The sequence below is a fragment of the Acyrthosiphon pisum genome, chromosome X (genome assembly GCF_005508785.2).
Source record: "Acyrthosiphon pisum isolate AL4f chromosome X, pea_aphid_22Mar2018_4r6ur, whole genome shotgun sequence".
Taxonomy (NCBI): domain Eukaryota; kingdom Metazoa; phylum Arthropoda; class Insecta; order Hemiptera; family Aphididae; genus Acyrthosiphon; species Acyrthosiphon pisum.
In genome coordinates, this window is record NC_042493.1 from 98,902,127 (window position 1) to 98,910,874 (window position 8,748).

The 8,748-nt window shown below is 28.6% G+C and overlaps 1 long non-coding RNA gene across 3 annotated transcripts; it reads right to left on the bottom strand.

Annotated features, from left to right (window-relative positions):
* Nucleotides 1-1,980: 1,980 nt before the first annotated feature.
* LOC103310516 lies at nt 1,981-5,257 on the bottom strand. 3 transcript variants are annotated; one of them, XR_001680206.2, is made up of 7 exons: nt 4,771-5,257; nt 4,356-4,656; nt 4,007-4,129; nt 3,811-3,882; nt 3,216-3,282; nt 2,577-2,707; nt 1,981-2,482 (listed from the first exon to the last, which is right to left on the bottom strand). It is a non-coding gene; the product is annotated as an uncharacterized LOC103310516 (long non-coding RNA). The 3 variants fall into 3 exon arrangements; XR_003839868.1 differs by lacking the exon at nt 4,356-4,656 and having other exon boundaries at nt 4,771-5,247; XR_511116.3 differs by having other exon boundaries at nt 4,356-5,247.
* Between the last annotated feature and the right edge of the window lie 3,491 nt (nt 5,258-8,748).

Consider the following 8,748-nt stretch of genomic DNA (forward strand, 5'->3'; position numbering starts at 1 on the left):
CAAATCTATTCTTTTTCCTTTCTTCATAATTTTGAATTTCATTAAAAATATATTTTTATCGAATCAATTAAAATGTAATACTTAATTTTGTTTTCTGACCATAACGTCTATACTAATTGGCTGTGGAAAATCTAAGTTTGGTTGACTAAAAACAGTGTATATTAAAAATTATATAACAATGTATAAGCATTTTATCATGGTTAGAGTTTTATCATTAGTTCTCGTCCGAAACGTACATAAGATTTTAATATTAATACAAAACGTGTGATCAATGGACAACATTGCAATTTTTTAATTTGATTCTCCATAATGAGAATACCGGGAAAAATATAAACGTACATTTCAGATTAAATGGCTTGAAACTTTTAAATGGTCAGTTTATTATTAAAATCAACCGAACTTGATAATTATTTTAAAAATTGACAACATGGACTCACTAATCACTTTAAAACAATTTGGAATATCAAATATTATATTCCAGATGGCTATGTTGACAATTTTTTTTATTTTTGCAATTGTTTTTCTTAGTTCTAAAATTCTAATACACTTTCTTTCTTTTCAGCAATCTATAAAATAAAATATAAATTATTTTAATAAGTAAATAATACGCAGGGTTTTCCATGCAACTTAAGAAACTCGTTCTTTCAGAATATAAATGTTTCTGAAAAAATGTATTTACATAATATTAACTTGTAACAATCAAAATTTTTTATCATAAGTATTATACAATAAGCCATTTTAGGTTTTTTAATTATTTGAATTAAAACATACATTTTGAATTACATAAGCATAATATTATTTGGAGTATTTCCACATTCATTTGTTGAAGTTTTAAATACTTATAATTGGAGCGCAGATTTGTAACATTAATAACCTACTATAAAGGCGCTAAAAATTCTTAAAAATGCATAAATATATAAATATATTTTATGCACTATAATGTTTGAATATTAACCTATATATATTTTGTGAAAGATAATTAATAAAATTAATACTTTCCTTTAAAATATCTTTATTTTGTAGGTAGTTTTAATCAATAAGAAAAATAAGAATCAATTAAGAGAACGCCACACGGACATTTGTTGTCTTTGTCCTACAAGTGCATAACATAGCAAATTTACACACAGCAGATAACTTTAGCTCTGTTAGTTTAAAAATTAGAGTAAATCGACCTATTATGAAACTTGATGGTAAGAACATTATCTGTGTAACCAATATACGAACACAAATAATGTTTGCACCATAGTTCAATTTTTTAATAAATTATGCATACATAATATAACGTAAATTAAAAATGCTCATAACTCACTTAAATACTGTATAATCGTAAAAAAATACCATACAAATACAGATAATGTCAAGTTTTATAATAGGTCAATTCATTCTAAATTTTAAACTCTTAAGTAAATTTGCTATGTTACGCACTTGTAAGACAGAGATAACAAAATATGTCTGTGTAGCATCTTCTTAACATCAAAAATGTATTCTAATAGGAATTTACTTAGGTAGGTACCAGGTTCGTATATAATAATAATAGTTTGTGTTTTGTCGTTAGTTTTAATCTATAAGAAAAAAATTAATTCCCTGGGAAAACCGTTTACACCTACGAGTATACGTATTAATTTATTTTGTTACTAAGCAAAACTTTAAATGTCGAAATATGCAAAATATGCACCATAAAAGTTTCATAGTTAAAATGTTAATGTTATGAAACAAATTCTGTGCCACTTAGAATACCATATGATCAACCAGAATAAATATGAAAGTGCATACAAATACGCGCTCTAATTATAAATCATAAACTACACGTACAACATTTGATTTTAATATATCTAATTACACCAAAAAACATTCTGCTTTAGAATATGGAACTAAAAATGTATGTTATCACCAATAAAGTAAACAATTAAAAAAATTATAGTGAAAAAATGTATATTTATAGAACATAAAGTCATGGAAAAAAATATTTCAAAAAAATTTAGTTTTTCAAAGAATAAGTGTCTTATATTTACTTTGTTTTTAAGACTTTTAATATTTTTGTTTTTAGCTTCAATTTTTGCTTTTATTCTTAGCAAATCTCGATCTTTGACTATACTAGACCTTGACAGCCAGAACACATATTATTATTATCTTCTAAACTAATTTAAAAATACCCTATACATTGTTCAAAGACAAATTCACCCCAACATTTTTCTATACTATGACTTTTTTTTAAAAGATCGTCTAATTCTTTCGTTGTTGTAATAGGCATTTTAAAGAAATATAAAACAATGTACCAGGAATTTTTTACATAGCACCCAGTACATTATTTTATTTTCTTGTAAAATAAACCCGTGTTCATCATCCCTTGTAAAATCTTCAGTATTTCAAACATCCATTATAATACATTGTAAGGTTCTTTTCTCAATTGGTTCCAAAGTAATGGACAAAGAACTACTATTAGATGAATTATCAATTGTCATGGAAGTATTATCTGTATTATCTGAAAGGTAATTAATTTTTTTAGTATTTGATTTTAATGTTGGATTTAAATTACACATTAAAATGTATTTTAGTAAGAATTTTTTAAATAGTACCTTTAACATTGTTTTTTTTTCTTCTGACGACTGTTCAGCAGCTTCATTATCAATTGGATTTATGAATTGATCTTCACATGTACTCAATACAGGTACCTCATTAATTGACACTGGCAGCAAAGCATTAGGTGCTAATGATTTGAAAAAAGAATTTTAACATCAGAGAAATATTATTTAAAAGGACATTCCCAAATCATTATCTAGCAAAAATCACTATTTTAAGCATGTTTATCCAACAAAAATAAATAAGTTTTATATTTTCGCGGTCATTAATGATAGATTTTTAAAAATAAATATGGAATTAATTACAATATAATATATTATATATAATATATTATATTATATATATATATATATATATATTAATATAAAGAAAAGGTAATTGTGGTTATGAACTAGTGTTTTTACTGCATGGGTTTGCTTTATTCAATTTATTAATAAAACTTTCTTTCTTATATTAAATAGTAAGAAGTTTATAATATTGTCTATTTTTTCTTTTTAAAAGAAAAAGTTAAAAGTTATTACATAATATAGCAATATAAAATCTTGTATTTACCTAAACTATAATAAAAGAATGCTAATTAATAATTAAAAATAAAATAGAAAATAAAATAATAAATAATACATTTTTTTTCTTACCATTATCCAAAAATAATGATGTAACAGCGACTGGTTTTAATCTGTTCTTTAGTATTCTTCAGTATTCCTGAAACAATCAAGTTCAAAATGAGTACTACAAACTCTTATACCATGTTTTACTATCTTAGCAGGATCTTTATTTATTCCACATTATCTATAGACTTTTTTTTCAGCTTGAGATCCTTAGGATAGCCAAAGATACTAAGATTATTTGAAACCCTGTTAAAGCAGTTTTTAACAGAACATTGTAATCCAGATCCTAAAGTATGGTTCTTTAAAATTTAAACACATGATTCATATTAAAAAAATATGTGGTTGCCAATTATAAAGTACAAATTAAAATATAGTATGAGTTAAATACATATTTTAGTGATATAATACATTCAATAGTCTAGTTTGTATAGAGTCTATATATTTAGGATAGTCTAAAGACTATTTTTTGTGGAAACTTGAGGGCATAGATCCTTCCATGTCTTTGTAACCAAAATAATGAACTACAGAGTACTATGTAATCACTTTCATCATAATAAGTTTCTTTTCCTTTTAAATAATTGTAAAAACAAAATCTAGTTAAATACAATTTTCATTAACTCACCTTATATTTTGTTCCATTGGTAAAATTCATTATTACCAGTTTCAACATCATTACTTTGAGTAGCATAACTACCTATATAAAAATAAAAATACTATTGAAAATGAAAAATTAAATTATAGAGATCGAGAAGTATTACTTAGAAAAAAAACCATCTCGATCATAAGATTAAGGAATAGCACTTGAAAATAAAACTCACTTTTTTCCTGACTTAAAGTTTTCTTCTAAAAAATGATCACTGCATATACGTTGCCATTCATGACACCGATCAATTCCTAAAACGTTAAGCCATCTTTTTCTCATGTATTCATTCTTGGGAATTCTATATTAAAACAAATATCGATGAATACAATAAATTGTTAATGTTAGATTAGGAAAATAAACACAAAGTAGAAATTATTAGGCCAAACCGGTTTAAAATTATTTCACAGTATCCTGCACCAGGATAATGAACCATGTCAATAACATGATTCAAAAATCAATGTGCGCTTTTTTCACAACAGTTTGAGCGAGTAAATTTTTAGAACCAATTGATACTTATTACTCACCCATGATAATTAACTCCTTCTCGATTGACATGGGTGTTATTAGATCTATTACCGCACACTATACCTTTTTTAAAACGTAGTGTTATAATATATTATTATCAAAAATAAAGTTAAAATAATTAATATCAAAATGCAACCACCGAGACAAATTTGAAAGGTCGGATATTAAAGTTAGCCTTATCAGTAGACAGTTATCTGTATTGTATGCAGTTGGAACTTAGAAAAGAGAACTCGATCAATGGACGTGGGTAGCCTCGATCACTCAGTCTTGCAATGTATTCAACACCTGTATTCCGGTCTCCTATGGGCCGATAGTTGTGTTTTGAGGTGTACGTTTTGTTAGTTAATCCACTCATCCATAGAACAGTTGGGTGGTTAGGTATCGGCGTGTCGTATTTTTTAAAGGTATACATACATAATAATGTCTACTGCAATATTGCCGAGTACTGCACAAAAGACAATTGAATGAAACATAACTTTTTGATTTCGCAGTGACGAATTTGATGAAATGTTATTTGTATTATTAAAAAATGAACGTTTGAAAGCGCCAATTTATTGTTTTAGTCAGACAAACACACACGGTAAAAAAATAATATTCCGTCACGAAATCTACGAAAACAAATAGACAACCGACTATTGATAAGCGGAATTCCTGTAATCACGGTCTTGGATTATAAATCAGTAACGAATACATACTTTTGTTCGTTCCACCGGTGCATAGTTACAAATTACCAAATGGTCCCCAACAGCAATAAATACAATGTTCTGGAAAAATATGTTCGCGATGTTTTGAAACATTGAAAAATATCGTCACGCGGCTACGGCGGTGAGGTGAATTAAAAAACGGACCGTGGTGAGCCGGTCGCTGTGTGTGTGGTTGTGGTGGTGAGGCGATGGTCACAGAACAAAAACAATGTAATAAAAACAACGCACATTCGAAAACTTCAGAATAGGTCCCTGAGGGTGAATAACAATAATTGTGTTACAACGGTGGTTGACAGATATGTCCTATATTGATGTACCGAAAAGAACGTTGACGGTAGGTAGTCGTGTCGACGGTCGGTGCATAGAAAAGAGATTAAGAGGACGTGATACCCACATGTGTCGTCTCCGTCTTACACACGTACGGCATAGCAAATTTTCGTTCAGCAGATTCAATAATGTGTTGTTAGTTTTGATATTAGAGTGAATTGACCTATCGTCAAATTTAAAGGTAAGATTATTATTTAGGGCGCCACGTAGGCTTTTATTAACTTTATTATTTTTTAGTGAGTTATGATCATTTTAAAATGTACACTTTCAATTGAACGCTTACTATCAGAATATAATATTATGTAATAGGAACTGTGATGGTGATGACTGAACGATGACCATCGAACGCTCAGTTACTGCCGCCGCCGAGCGAGCCGTCGACACCGAACGAGGAGAAGCGACTATATTATAAGCGACTTATAGCACCGTCAGTCAGGGGCGAACTGGGAGGTAATCAGCCAAGTATTCTATAAAACTAAACGGCCCAAACCCATTTATAACAGCTTCTTTATGAGTACCTACTTTTTCGGATATAAATTACAGTAATCCCTCGTTATCCGCGGATTTTTAATCCGCTGTTTCGATTATCCACGGTTGGGTCGGCGATAACATTTTATTTATACATACGATGAAATGTTATCTTTATTATACCCATACTTATAACAGATAAGCTACATAATGTACATACCTTAATATGTACGGTTAATTTGTTATATGTATCTTAAAATTGTTCAGTTGTTGGTTGATATTAGTGCGTGACACGTGTACGGTTATAACTACGTTACGGTATTACTACATTTAATTTAATTTATATTTGTAATTAATTCAGTACCATACATACTTCATTTTAAATGGCTTCTCAACCTAAAATTTCAATGAAAAGGAGAAGAAAAGTTTTGACACTCGTGCAAAAAATTGAAATTTTGGATAAAATAAAAAGTGGTGATACCGTAGCGTCACTTGCTAGGAAGTACGAAATGAATGAGTCTAGTGTTCGAGAAATAAGAAAAAATGAAGTGGCAATACGACGCAGTGTTATGGAAAGTGCCCCTATTTCCAGTAAAACGTGTTTTATCACGCGTGATGTTATGGTAGAGAAGACCGAAAAAGCCTTAAATATTTGGATTGAAGACCAGACCCAAAAAAAAGTTCCTCTCAGTTCTATAATTATACGAGAAAAGGCTAAACAACTTCATCAACATTTTACAAGTTCATCAAAGGGGGATAGCGAAAATTCATCGTTCCTCGCAAGCAAAGGCTGGTTTGAAAAATTCAAAAATCGGTGTAACCTTCACAACGTCAAACTAGTTGGCGAGTCTGCCTCGGCAGACCATTTAGCAGCTAAAAATTTTCCTACAGAGTTAAAAAATGTCATTGAACAGGGTGGTTACACCCCCGAACAGGTATTCAATGCAGACGAAACAGGTCTTTTTTGGAAAAGAATGCCATCAAGAACTTTTTATCAAAAAATGAAAAAACAGCACCGGGATTCAAGGCAGCTAAAGACAGACTCACCTTATTGCTTTGTGCTAATGCTTGTGGTTTCATGATAAAGTCAATGGTCGTTTATAAATCACTTAAGCCACGAGCCTTCAAATCTAAAGACATGAATCACTTGCCAGTGTTTTGGAGAGCAAATAATAAAGCTTGGGTCACTTTTTTCAATTACAAATTTTTTTCATCCTTCCTAATATATTATGTATGTATGTATAAATAATTAATAAATTATATTAAAAAAATAAATACATAATATGTAATTGTAAAACATATTAACCTTTTTGTGTAATAAAAATAAAAATAAATAAAAATGTCAAATAAAAATTAAAAATTGTATGTAAATAAAACCTAACTTCCCGTTTTACATTGCTTTATGGTCTCGTTATCCGCGGTTTCGATATCCGCGCAACTTTCCTCGAACCTAACCTCCGCGGATAACGAGGGATTACTGTATACCTAAATAGACAAAATCCAAAAGGCTATAATAATAATAAATTTTATAAGAATCATAAATGTATAATCCTTTTGATATGTTTGTTTAGTTTACTATTGTTTTTATCATTTATTTCATTGTCACAATTCATACTCGTATTAAACCAAAATCATCTTCATAAGTTTCAGAATCGTCGCGTTAATATATATACCTAGTCATTGATTTTAATTTAAACTTTATATAAAATATGTTATCTGTTCTCTTTTTCAACAAATCCACAATATTTTCATAAAATATTTGCAAATGGTTCAATAATTGTAGTTTAGCCATAACTTTCTGGCAGTCGATGTACTAACCAAATCAGGTAAAGTGTTTAAATATTTTTCTGGATAAAACTGATTTTTAAAATTGTTGCTTAAGGAGTTATAATTTATAATACACTATACTACTATTATAGGTACAACATACTTAATAATATGCTCATACAATTATTATTATTATAAACTTATGGTTCGACTATGAACTTATTGTAGTATTGTACCGGCTAATAGCAGTGTTTTTCGAACTGTTTCGTATTTAAAAATAAATTTAAATACATTTATTAGTAATATCGTCAAATGTACAAAATTTCAAATGCTCCGGCGGTCCGGTTTTTATAGCACACTTGGCCAGTCCGCCCCTGCCGTCAGTGCCGTGCTAACTCTCGTTGGTGCCCCTAATAAACATACATATTTAAACATTTGCCGCCCTTTAAAAAGTTACAAGTTTGGCCGCCCTATATATGCATTTTTTAGTGCATGAAGTAACGAGCCCTGGTTATTATTATGATGATTGATGATAATTTATATTAATGTACAACACATACACGTATATTGTACACGACACATGCTTTTGTGCTTGTAATATGATTATATATATTAATTTTTGTCTTAATATTCTGTGTTTAATGTTAATACAAGTTAATGAATTAAAACATACAATTATATGACTAAGATATTCTAGGTATAAGTGTATACCTAACTAAATAGCGCACCTGGATGAAAAACGGGAATTTTACCAGAATGTATGAGATTATTTCAGGGATGGAAAACGTTTTTGAAAATGTTTTTAAAAAACGTTATTAAACGGAAAAAACCAAAAAACGAAAACAATTAATAAAATAAAAACAAATAACAACTGAAAAACGATAACAAAAAAGCCCCAAAACCGAAAAAAATTAATAACGAAATCAAAAACGAAAACGAAAATAAATTATAGTATTATACATTATTAAATTATTTATAACACAAAAAAAAAAATTTGGAAAAAATTTCACTTGTCTTTACTTTTTAATGTTTAACTTTACCTATGAACATTTTAATTTGAAATCAAAAATTTTTAATTTTCTAATTTTTAATAAATTCTAATTTTGATTTAAAATTTAATTATTTA